The sequence below is a fragment of the Mus musculus genome, chromosome 8 (assembly GCF_000001635.26).
Source record: "Mus musculus strain C57BL/6J chromosome 8, GRCm38.p6 C57BL/6J".
Lineage (NCBI taxonomy): Eukaryota > Metazoa > Chordata > Mammalia > Rodentia > Muridae > Mus > Mus musculus.
This window is the reverse complement of record NC_000074.6, coordinates 47,931,251-47,942,460: the sequence shown is the minus strand read 5'-3', so window position 1 is coordinate 47,942,460 and position 11,210 is coordinate 47,931,251. Positions and strand designations below refer to the sequence as shown.

General features: G+C 45.0%; 1 protein-coding gene across 1 annotated transcript in view; it reads left to right on the top strand.

Annotated features, from left to right (window-relative positions):
• Wwc2 (WW, C2 and coiled-coil domain containing 2) overlaps positions 1-11,210 on the top strand; it is a 164,463-nt gene that overhangs the window by 48,084 nt on the left and 105,169 nt on the right. The window lies entirely within an intron of this gene.

Genomic DNA, 11,210 nt, shown 5'->3' with positions numbered 1-11,210 from the left:
GTGGTTTTCCATTTTGATTGCTTGACTTTTGTTTTTGTTTAAAACACTTGTGGCCTCCTTGCCTCTTTTATTTTTATTTTACTTTAAAGATTTATTTATATAAGTACACTATAGCTGTCTTCAGACACACTAGAAGAGGGCATCGGATCCCATTACAGATGGTTATGAGCCACCATGTGTTTGCTGGGAATTGAACGCAGGTGCTCTGGAAGAGCAGTCAGAGCTCTTAACCACTGAGCCATCTCTCCAGCCCTGGATTGCTTGATGTGACCAAGGTGAGGGACAGTGGCTCGTTACTCTGAAAGCACCTGTTGTCTTATGTTATTCAGTGTCTTATGTTATTCAGTGTGGATGGTACTCGGTTATTAAAAGTCAATTTAGATACTTTCCATTTTATGAAGAGATGGTATTTCTAGGTCATAACTCGAAAGTAATTTGTGATCTCACTTTTGGGTGCCTTATAATTTTATAACTTAATTATAAATAGAATTGAATCATCAAATAAGGTGGCAGGTGGGAGTGGCTTGCTTTAATGTTCTAGGGTGTATTAATTTTAGATAAAATGAAATTAGTATTCCAGTGGACAATTGAACCAGGTTTCTGAATTACTCTATTCAGTTGGGATTGACTCAATTTAACACAACGGTACTTTTAGAGTTTTTGCAACTAATGAGAAAATGGAACTGAAATTAAAATTCTTTCACAGTGTGGGCAAAATAATTTCTGTGAGTACCAATTAAGAAGGTCCATAGAAGAGTCTTGTGTGCTCTAATGTCGTTTTGTCAGATTGCATGGTTTTTAAGCTTCCTCTTACTTTATTTGGAGAATATATGGCTTTGTGCAAGTCAGGGAATTCTGGGTTACAGGATTGTGCACCTTTTTTTTTTTTTTTTTTTTTTAAGTGTTCGTCACAGTTAGAAATCTCAAAAGACAGAAAGCTAGAACAAAGTCAGTGATCTCTCCCCCTCCCCTCCCCTCCCCTCCCCTCCCCTCCCCTCCCCTCCCCTCCCCTCCCCTCCCCTCCCCTCCCCTCCCCTCCCCTAGGGAAATCTTTAAGCTAGGCCTACACAGGGAAGGAAACGTTGTCCTGTGCTTGTCTTCAGAACCAGCAGAGCCCTCTTGTGGTGAGGGTCCCAGAGTGGTTCCCGCTTAGGCCAGCTTGGCTCACTCTTATTGAAAATACTCTTTGATGGAACCAAGAGGTTCCTGGACATGGCTTGGCCTCTGGGGGCATGGGTACATGACTTCAAGTGGAGAGGCCAACTTCAGCTGGCTGTGTGCCAGTTCTGTGTGCCAGCCTGCAGTGTGGTGTGCCCATAGTTTGACCTCCTCCGTAGCACGACCACCACAGTAGTCTGTTAAAGCCATAGAAAAGGCGTGTTTGGACATTTCATAAAGGCAGCCTCTCACAGCTGCCCCTGGTGCTGGCTCACAGAGAGAAATAATCAAGAGACGCGTGGCTCGTTGCCTCTGCACCTGTCCTCACCTCAGCTTCAGGCATCCCTGGGCCTGTGCACTCCACCTTCTGTGCATTTCAGCCTTACATCGGTGGGGTAAATGCCTGTGGGCATTCAAACCCTGACTGAGCAAAGCTGATTTGAGGGTAGGTCGTCAGGGGTAGGGGCTGGGGTGGTGGAGGAAAGGGGTGAAAGGGCCTCTTCTGACTTGAGTGTTCACCACAGTCAGGTCAGATGTTAGAAGGACCTCTTGAGCAGGGCTTGCTATGTGGAGAACAGAAAGCTGAGTTGGTAAGCTTCCTTCTCTTCCTCCTAAACTCTTCCCTGATAACAGCAAAGAAGCAGATCTGACTTGCATGGCACTAAACTGTGGGAGCATCAAGGGTCAGGTGCTGGGCCCGAGAAGCTGCCTACGTCATCAAGGGACCGGTGGTGGTGATGTGTTGTCTAAACAAGCCGAGGGATAGGTGCACTAGTTTTTATTAGTAACCAAAGCTTAGCTCTTTAAAGAACACAACAGGCCTTTTGAAAGCTGTTTAAGCAATGGGTGTGGGGGAAGGAAATCTCTGCAGAATGCTTTTAGATATTTCCTGTTGTATAAATGAGACATACTTCTCATGCCTTCAGACTCCTAGCAGATGGGAGCGGACCATGGAGGCTTCAGATTAATCGCTGTTACAAAGAGTGTAGAAGCTTACAGGTAGGAAAGGAACCTCTCACCTTTCTCCCAAACCCGACATCTTTGTATTTGAATATAGTATAGTGAAATACACTTGGCCCCAAAATAAATATTTGATTTTTAAAAATTGCTTTTGTTTAGCTTACAACTTCTAGTCAAAGCCATATTGATTGGCCCCACTCCAGCCAATAGCATGCCTTGTCTACAGTGCCTCCAGAACTCCTTGATTGCAGTGTAGCAGCACTTTCATGGGTGCTTATGAGGCGGAGTCACAGGGACCAGACAGCTTTTAGAATCAGCATTTAGTCTAGTAAGTTGGATTTTGTGTTAGAAATGGGAACTTAAGAACTAAAGCTTTCTGCTTCTAACTTCCTGGTGTGCCACGTTCTCCCTCCCCAGCGAGTGCCTTCCTCTCTGACTTCCTCAGCTTTCCCGTCCAGAGCCTGGAAAAGGACCCTTTGAAAGCTTTATCTCAAACCTCCCTCATTTGCAACAAAGTAATGGAATTTGGAACATTTGTTGTAAATATTTTCTTTGTTTTATTTTGTTTGAGACAGGGTTTCACAGAGATTCCCCTGCCTCTGCCTCCGCCTCCCAAGTAGTGGGATCAAATGGTGTGCTCTGCCACTACCCAGTGTAAATATTTTCTTTGTATAAATGCCGCTCTGTTCAGTTCACAGCTATCTTCCTGGGTGGCTAAAGACTGTGGGGAACTGTGGGCAGAATGTCTGGGTTCCAGCACCATCTGCCCCTTAGACGCTCACTCTGGACAGTCTCTTCCTTTCTGTGGACTGTAGTGTTTTATAAACTCATTATCTCTACCTCATAGACTTTTGCACACTGGGGAGTTGAAATCAATGACTGAAACAGGGCTGAGCAAGGCTCTGTCTGTGGCATGCCTCAGGATGACCAGAGGAATTCTCGGTTCAGTCAAGGTCCAAGCTCACATCGTTTACGTACAGCTTCCAAAATTAATTCTGTGACTGTTTATCAAACATTTCTGGTATGTGTTACTCTGTGTGCTCTGGAGGATACAAAGATCAAATGCGGTCGAATCTGAATCCCCAAGGGTTGTCTCGAGGACCTAACACAAGGTGGTCAGTAGCTTATAAAGAACACAGTTTAAGAACCTTGGGATCCAGGGGGGTCAAAACTGTGGGGGTCAAAACTGTGTCGGAGAATAGTAATCCCCAGCCATCTGTCCCTAGAGCTGCTCTTCTCTGTAGCTCTCCTAGATAGAGCAACATACATACCTCGTGGAAGCCCAGAGTTCAGTTTATCTTGTACGTAAATGTACTGGCATCATGGCTCCAAGGGATTGGGTGATATGGCTGTGTCTTAACATCATATGTAAATTTGCTGTGGTCAAACCTGCATAGCAAACACAGGACCTCGCCAAAGGAGATGGGTCTTTGAATTGACCAAGGAATATAATTCCTTCTTTTTTTTCTTTTCCTGTATCCATTTGTGTATGGTATGTGTGCATGTGTGTGTACATACATGTGCACATGTGTGGGTGCATGTATGCAGGAACCCATGGAGGCTGCAAGCCTTCCTCAGTTCCTCTTACAACTTATTTATTGAGGCCGATCTCTCAGTCAAACTCAGAACTAGCTCTTAGGATTAGACAACCAGCTTGCACTGGGAATCTTGTGTCTTTACTTTCTGATCTGTAATTACAAGTGGGCCACCCAGCTCACCTCACAATAGTGTGGTTTTGGGGGTCCGATCTCTAGTCTTTGTTCTTCTGCAGTAAGGTCTTTAACCACTGAACCGTTTCTTCAGCCTCTTGGGTCCTGTCTGTAAGTTATGCCGATTGTCAGAAGTTAGGTCCACTAGAGAATCATCCTGTCTATACACCAAAGCATTGAGACTCAACGGAATGGGAGTCAAGGCGGGACTCAGACTGGGTTAGGCAGTAAAGACATGGTGGAAGTATGTGGCAGAAATAATAAAATGTAGTAGAAAGTCAAATGGAAGGTTTGTTTCTCCGACATCAGGATTTGATGGGTTTTCTATAGAGCCATTACATTCCCACTCTTGGGCAGCCATGTTTTATTCCTGGTATCTCATCCCATAGACATTCCCTCTCAGGGTCAGAATTGACCTAGTTTGGATGATAAATTATGTAGTCTAGAGTTAGTAGGTCTTGAATGTATGAACTCAGCAGTCCAGCTGATGGTAAGTACTGTAAATTAAACACGTGGGCAACAGGCAGCTCTGGGGCTCAGGGAAGATGCTTTCAGTAGCACGTGTGGCCGTGGGGACAGTAAAGGAGTCACTCAGGATGGAAATTGGAAGGTGAGTTGAAGTCGGAGTGTGAGAGTCCTGAATGTCACATGAGACATCTCACAGTTTATCTAGTTGGCCATGAGTGATATATATGGTTTAAAGTGATTTTTAAAAGACCCATGTATTTCTCGTCAGATAATTCTAAAGGGCTCTTTTGGGGCACTGAGGTTTAAAACAAAATTGTTAGAGCCTACTGCTAATTAAGAGTCATTTAGAGTTCCATTTAAGTCAGTGAGAAAATACAACATAAATTATTACAACCTGAAGCGAACCTGAGAAATCATTAAGTTTTCGAGCATGAATTAACCTTGGGCATTTGAATCTAATTCTATTGTTTCACAGACTTAACAAGGCTGATAGTCGACATCGTTAAGTGGCAGAACTCGGGGAGCTTCAGAGATGGGGTTGGACCCTCCTTTGACTTCTGCAGAGTTGTATCTTGGGGACTCTGGTATTCACTTTGTACCTGGTCCAGTTAGTGTCTCTGTGTCTTGGCTTTGCTGCCATGAAGTTACCTGTTCTACTTAAAGGATGATGCAGATAGATTCAGAGGACAGCAGGCACGAAGGGAGCTTGTTGGGTAAGATTCCTACTGTGTGCCCTAAGTGCCCCAGTGCATGCTGGGAGGTAGAAGTCATTAAGTAGAAAACTGGAGAGCAGAGGCGGAAGATGTCACTCTCACACACGGTAAACGCTTTTACACCTTGGCATGTGCTAAACGTTTTCAAGATAAAAAACCACCTTTAGGTATGAAATCAGTCTGTGACCTGAAGGAGAGATTCTCTATGTTACAAATGGAAATAATGAATGTAGCAAAATGAGCAATTGTGTACAAGCAGATAAATTAGCAAGTGAGGGGTTCATTTTACCATGGCTACACTTCCTTAAATATGTTTCTATAATAGTTCTAAGGGTTGAGGAAGACTCCACAAGTATAATCTAGGTGTTTTTATGCTTTTATGGACAGGATATTACCATTATTTCTTAGGTGGCCATTGGAGAGACACAGCTTAGATGGACCATGGATCCCAGTGATGGAATCAGGACTTTTACATCCTTAACCTGTTCACATGATACGGTGTTCATGCTAAAAAAAAAAAAGCAGGGAGCGTTAGGGACCCGAGACCACGTGAAGCAGCATCAGACAAAGTGTCAAACCTTCCCCTCCTAAAGCAGCCAGCTACCTCTTTAACGACTACATTATCCAAAAAAAAAAAAAAAGTTAAATTTTGTCCTGTCTCAGCAGCACTTTTAAAAGCCCAATCCCACATTACTTAATGTGACAGACTGGAGACATTTGCCTAACTTGTCAAGTTCCTATAAAGCCAACGCTTTCTCCTGGACACTAACGTGCACTTCAGAGCAGGGTAATTAAAGGATGGTTGTTTTCTTTGGAAAACAGTCTCCAATGATTTAGAGAATAGTAGGGTTGTTGGGCCAATTGAACATAAAGCTGAAGCTGAAATAATGCCAAGAGGACGAACGTTCCAAATGCTCATTAGCCTAAAACTGCAAAGGCATTCGATGAATGGTTGCTGTGCCCTGGTCAGGTTCCTTCTAGAAAACACCCCCAATCTGTCTGTCATCTGGCTGTAAAACAGCTCGAGGATGAAGATCTGTACCTACCGACTCCACGACTCAACGGGGGACCACCTTCCAGGCCAGCCCAGCCTCCAGGAGGCTCAGAGTGCAGAGAGCACTCAGCAGCCTACATCCTGTGGTGGGCAGGGCTGGAGAGGAGACCAGCCTTGGGCATCTGTGGACTGTTGTCAGGGCTGATGGAGGGAGGGTGCTAAGGGTGAGGCCTGTGGCTGCACTAGACAGGGACGTTCTTGCTATTTCATGGCTGCTTCTGCTGTGTACTGACAGCCCAGTGGGTAACGAGACAGAGACCTGTTCATCACAGACTACTGTAGAATGGCATTCTGAAGGAGTCATCTGCTAAAATAAGGGAAAGTGCCTGCTGAGAGTTTACTGGGTCAGCCATTTCAAATGCAGTGACATGGACATTTTCCCCACCAGCCACCAATCGTTTCTTCTCTGCTGCCTTCAAGGTTCTTAGTACCAACAACTGCCTGTGTCAGAAGCAGTTTGGACATGTTTCTGCTTCATCTTCATGGGCTGTACCTGAGTGTGGAGGTCATGGCTCTCTTAATAGGATGCTGAATGCAGAAAGCATCTAGAAAAAGGCTGAACAGGGGCAGTGGTGCTTGCCTGTTGGAGGCTGGGCACGCAGTGAGACCCTGTTGTAAAACCAAGCCAAGCCAAACCAAACCAGACCAAGCCAGGCCCGGGGGATGGCCCAGTGGATCTGAGTGCTTTGGGATCTCTGTTTCAGCCCCAGCACTTGTGTAAAGATGGCTGTGGCCACGCACACCTGTCATCCCAGAGAGGCGGGTCACTGGCCACACACAGTGGGGAAACCCCAAGCTCCAGGCTCAGTGAGAGACTCTGTGTCAAGAAAATGAGGCAGAGAGTGACTGGGTAAAGCCAAATAGTAAGTCGGTGAGTGAGACCTGTGTTCTTTCTCATGCCATCTCTCCCCACATTTGCACACACTACACACACACACACACACACAAAGATGGAAACACGCAAAAGCATAGGAGAGCAAGGTGTGCCATTTATGCCACTATCGACCTGAAGCTTGCTGGAGTGTGCTTTATACTAACTGTGTTAATATCCTTATGGTTCACAGTTTTGCATATTACTTTGCATATATTTATATCTAGGAAAATTTTAACTTTAAAACTTCATCTGAGCTTGCTCTAGGGATGAGTTTGTGATCAGTAAATAGAGACAACAGGAAGTTTTATGGCTTTCAAAATTAAAGTTGGGGAATTATTTTTAAAGAAAGATTTTACAACTTCCTGCTAGTCAGTTGTACATGTTGAATGAGCGAGTGCACAGTGGGTTCCACCCAAGGTTCCCCTACCGTTCCTCCTCAGATTCCTCTCCACAGGGTGAACCACACGACAGCGGATGGTCTCTTAGTGTTTATCTGTGTTTTCAAATTACATTCAGGGATTGATTTCCCAGTGTTAGGATTTAAGAAAAAAAACAAAACATTTTTTTTCCTGTGTGTGGGGGTGGGGTGGGGGGGTGGGGGATGCATAGCTGTGTGGAGGTCAGACATTGGAGATTTCCTTTTTTGCTATTTATAGAATTTTTTTCAGCAGGATTGCTTGGACTTGAGTCTTTCGTGTTTTTATATGAATTTTAGGGTGATTGTTTTCCTATTTCTGTGAGGAATGTCATTGGTATTTTGATGGGGATTGCATTGAATCTATAGATTACTTTCAGTAACATTTCCATTTCACAGTATCTATCAATTCTGCCAATCCATGAGCATGACACGCCTTTCCATTTTCTAGTTCCCTCACTTCCTTTCGTCAGGGTTTTGTATCTGGTAATTTGTTATTGGTGGTGTCTTTCAGCTTGTTGGTTAGACTTATTCCTAGATGGTGGTAGTTGTTGAGGCTGTGATGAAATGTTCTTAATTCCATTCTCAGGAAGTCCATCATGGCCTGAATAAAAACTACATATTTTTAATATGGCTGCTTTGCTAAATTTGTGTATTAGTTCCAAGCGCCTTTTGGTGGGGGCTTTGGGGGCTTCGTATATAATTGTGTAGTCTGAAAATGGGGTAGCTAATCTCAGCCATTCTGCTCTTTTTTTCTAGTCAGATCCAGGGACTAATGACCTTTCTTCCCAGTAATTTACTTTGGCTAGTGATTAAGAGCAGAAATGGTATGCGTGTCCCCGTCCCTCCCGTTTCTGATGCTTGTTCCGGTTGGAGGTGTGGACATCTAAGGTGCAGTCAGGGATGCTGAGCCACGCGGAGGCTCACTGTCTGGAGAGGCAGCTTCGACAATGCTGGGCTTGGCTTGAGGGAGGAGGATATGAGATGTGGAGGGTTTTGCTGCAGCAGGGCCTGGCCTTCATGACACACACAGCTTTTAGTGATATTAAAGGAGGAGACACAAAGGACTGTGTGCAAGCTGTGCACTAGGGAGTGTGCAGCAGTACTCAGGCACAGCCTGTGTATCACTGGGGCACCCTCAGCAGCCCGCCTTTCCTCTTGGCCCTTAGTTAGCATTCCATGGTACAACTCAATCCGTCCCCAGCCCGACAAATGTCAGCCCAGTGCCTGGGCTTCTCCGAAACGACCTGCAAGGGAACTGGGGAAGCTTGCTCTCAGTGAGTTCACATTGCCTCCATTTTTTTTGTTTCTGACAAGGCACCTTTTCTGTAAGCTGCACCAGATGCTGGCCTGCAAGTCTCCAGCGCCTCTGGTTGAGCCTCTGCAGAGAATTGATTCTTCCCTCCCTGCCAGCTCTGGTGCGCTGTTTCCTAACTGGCTTCCCAGGCGCAGGCTACAGTGAAGTCTTGGAAGCTGGAAGCCCATTTCAGGCTCTTGCAGTGCGATTTGATCTGCTTCTGGGCTTTTTCTTTGGTGACTTGGTTTCCCCATTTTTCTGGTTTGCTAAGTCACCTCTCTACCATTTCTCTGTTACCCCTAATTAAGGTGCTCTTGTCTATGACCCCTCCTTTATTCCTTTGCATTTATGGTTTTTTTTTAAGTTTTTGTTTATTTTTATTTTTTGTGTGTGATTGTTTGCCTAACTTTACATCAGTGTACCTTGTGTATGCAGTGCCCTCAGGCTAGAAGAGGTCACCTGGTCCCCTGGGACTAGAGTTAGTGACAGTTGTGAGCCACCATGTTTGTTTCCTTTCAGAAGTTTATTTCCCTTCATAGTTCAATTGAGCCAGGTGTAGTGGCGAATACCTTTAGTTCCAGCACTTGGGAGGCAGAGCCAGGCAGATCTCTGTGAGTTCGAGGAGCTTCGAACTGGTCTATAGAGTGAGTTCTAGAACAGCTGTTCCAAAGCTACTATACAGAGAAACCCTGTCTCAAGGGAAAATAATTCAGTTGAGATAAATACTCAGTTTGACATTCCTAATTCATCGGAATAGAGCAAATCCTTAAGTCATTTATTTTATGTTGTTTTGAGTTTTGGTTCTATCTAATTTTGAACATACTTGTTCCTATAGAATCGGCTAAATTACTAAAGATATGTCCCTGATAAGGAGGGGTTGGTGAAAGCCGGCAGGGACAGAACATCTTTTATTGTTCACTGATGATAGTGGTCTTTCCTAACTCCTGTGCTACTTACTGCTCTAAGCCTCAGCGAGGCTCTGGTCTGCGTGGCTCATCAGCTTTTAGAATAAAGGGACGGTGTTTCTGTGAGCAGCTCTATCTAGAGCTCGCCTGGCCCAGCCCAGCCCATGTCACCTTGCGTGTCACCTTGTCCCCTGTGCCTGCACTCAGCCTCATGGCTTTTGTTTGCCTCAAATGGAGTCTGAGGCTAAGCTCAAAGGGCATGCATTTTTGTTTATGACTAAGGGCTGATCTCTGAAGTTATCAGACATTCCTCACATTCCATATGTCTAACTTTTAGTGCTTGGCGGATCTGGTGCTATGCCAGAAGAAAACACAGGCTAGCGAGGAGGAGGAAACACCACAGTGGAGAAATCCAGCCATATGTTTACCTAGCAAAGCACGCGTGCAGTATGGAATGGATTTGTAGCATGTCAATGCCATTCCTTAGGCTGCTTAGCAGCATTGCTCACTTTTCTGATATTTGAGTCTTGAAATTCCAATCTAGGAGCTTTAGAAAAACCCGTGATTCTTTCCATCTGTGTGCATGTTGTTCTCAGGGCCAGCGCTCGGTGCTGTAGTACAATAGCAAAGGCTAGTGGTATTGTGGGAGTGACTCTGTGTGACGGATGGGCGTCATCAGTACAGATGTGGTCCACAGAGTCAGACACACTGAGTGCTGAAGGAGGAGCGCCACCTTTTGTTTGTCTTCCCAACCCTGCGGGAGAAGGGACTGTGCAGAGGGAAAATGGCATCAGCGAGTCAAGCACGGAGGGGTCTGTGACAGACAGCACACTCGCATTGGTCCACACTGCTAAGGAAATAAACAGCTGGTAAACTCTAGTGACCCCTTGCTTATATAGCAAGTCAACTGAAGATGCAAGTCCAGAAGCACTCATGCAAACCATCACATGGCCAGTCTGTCACTAAAACGTGTTGCGGAACCTCCAGTCTGCCTTGGCCAAATATTACATATACTACAAAGACATCAAATTGGATTCTAATGTCGATAACTTAAATGCAGATTTTAAAAATATTTCAATCAGAAATTTAAATAAAAGTCTGAATTTTTTTTTTTTTGCCCTTTTTTTCTGGCATTCATCAGGATTTAGGGAAAGTAAATAAGAAAGTTCCCTCATCTTATATAAAATATCTGTGTAGACATTCTGTAGAATCTGGCTGTAATTGAATTATATCTAAATTAAAAAGCCTTTAGCCAGTGTTCCTAAGAAACCCAGCAATGTTTATGGATGCAGATGTCCCTTCCCTACGTGCCCACACCCTGGCACAATACGCCTGCACACACAGTACGCCTGTACAGGCAGTATGCCTGCACACACAGCAAGCCTGCACACACAGCACGCCTGCTTCTGGCTGTGCTTTCCCTCCAGCGTGAGCAGCTGCAGGTGTGTAGAAGCTGCCGGACTCGTTTACCTTCTCAAAGCTTCCTTTGGAAGAGTCAGACTGGACTTAATTGTCTGGGAATCTGCTGTGATGCCTTCGTGGCCTTCAGTGCTGGGTGCCTATATGAAATGAGAGGTATCTGCGGGATGCAGGAAGAGCACTGACTGCAGTTCCATGGGGACCAGTTAGGTGACGTCCTGTCAGTGAATGATCATGC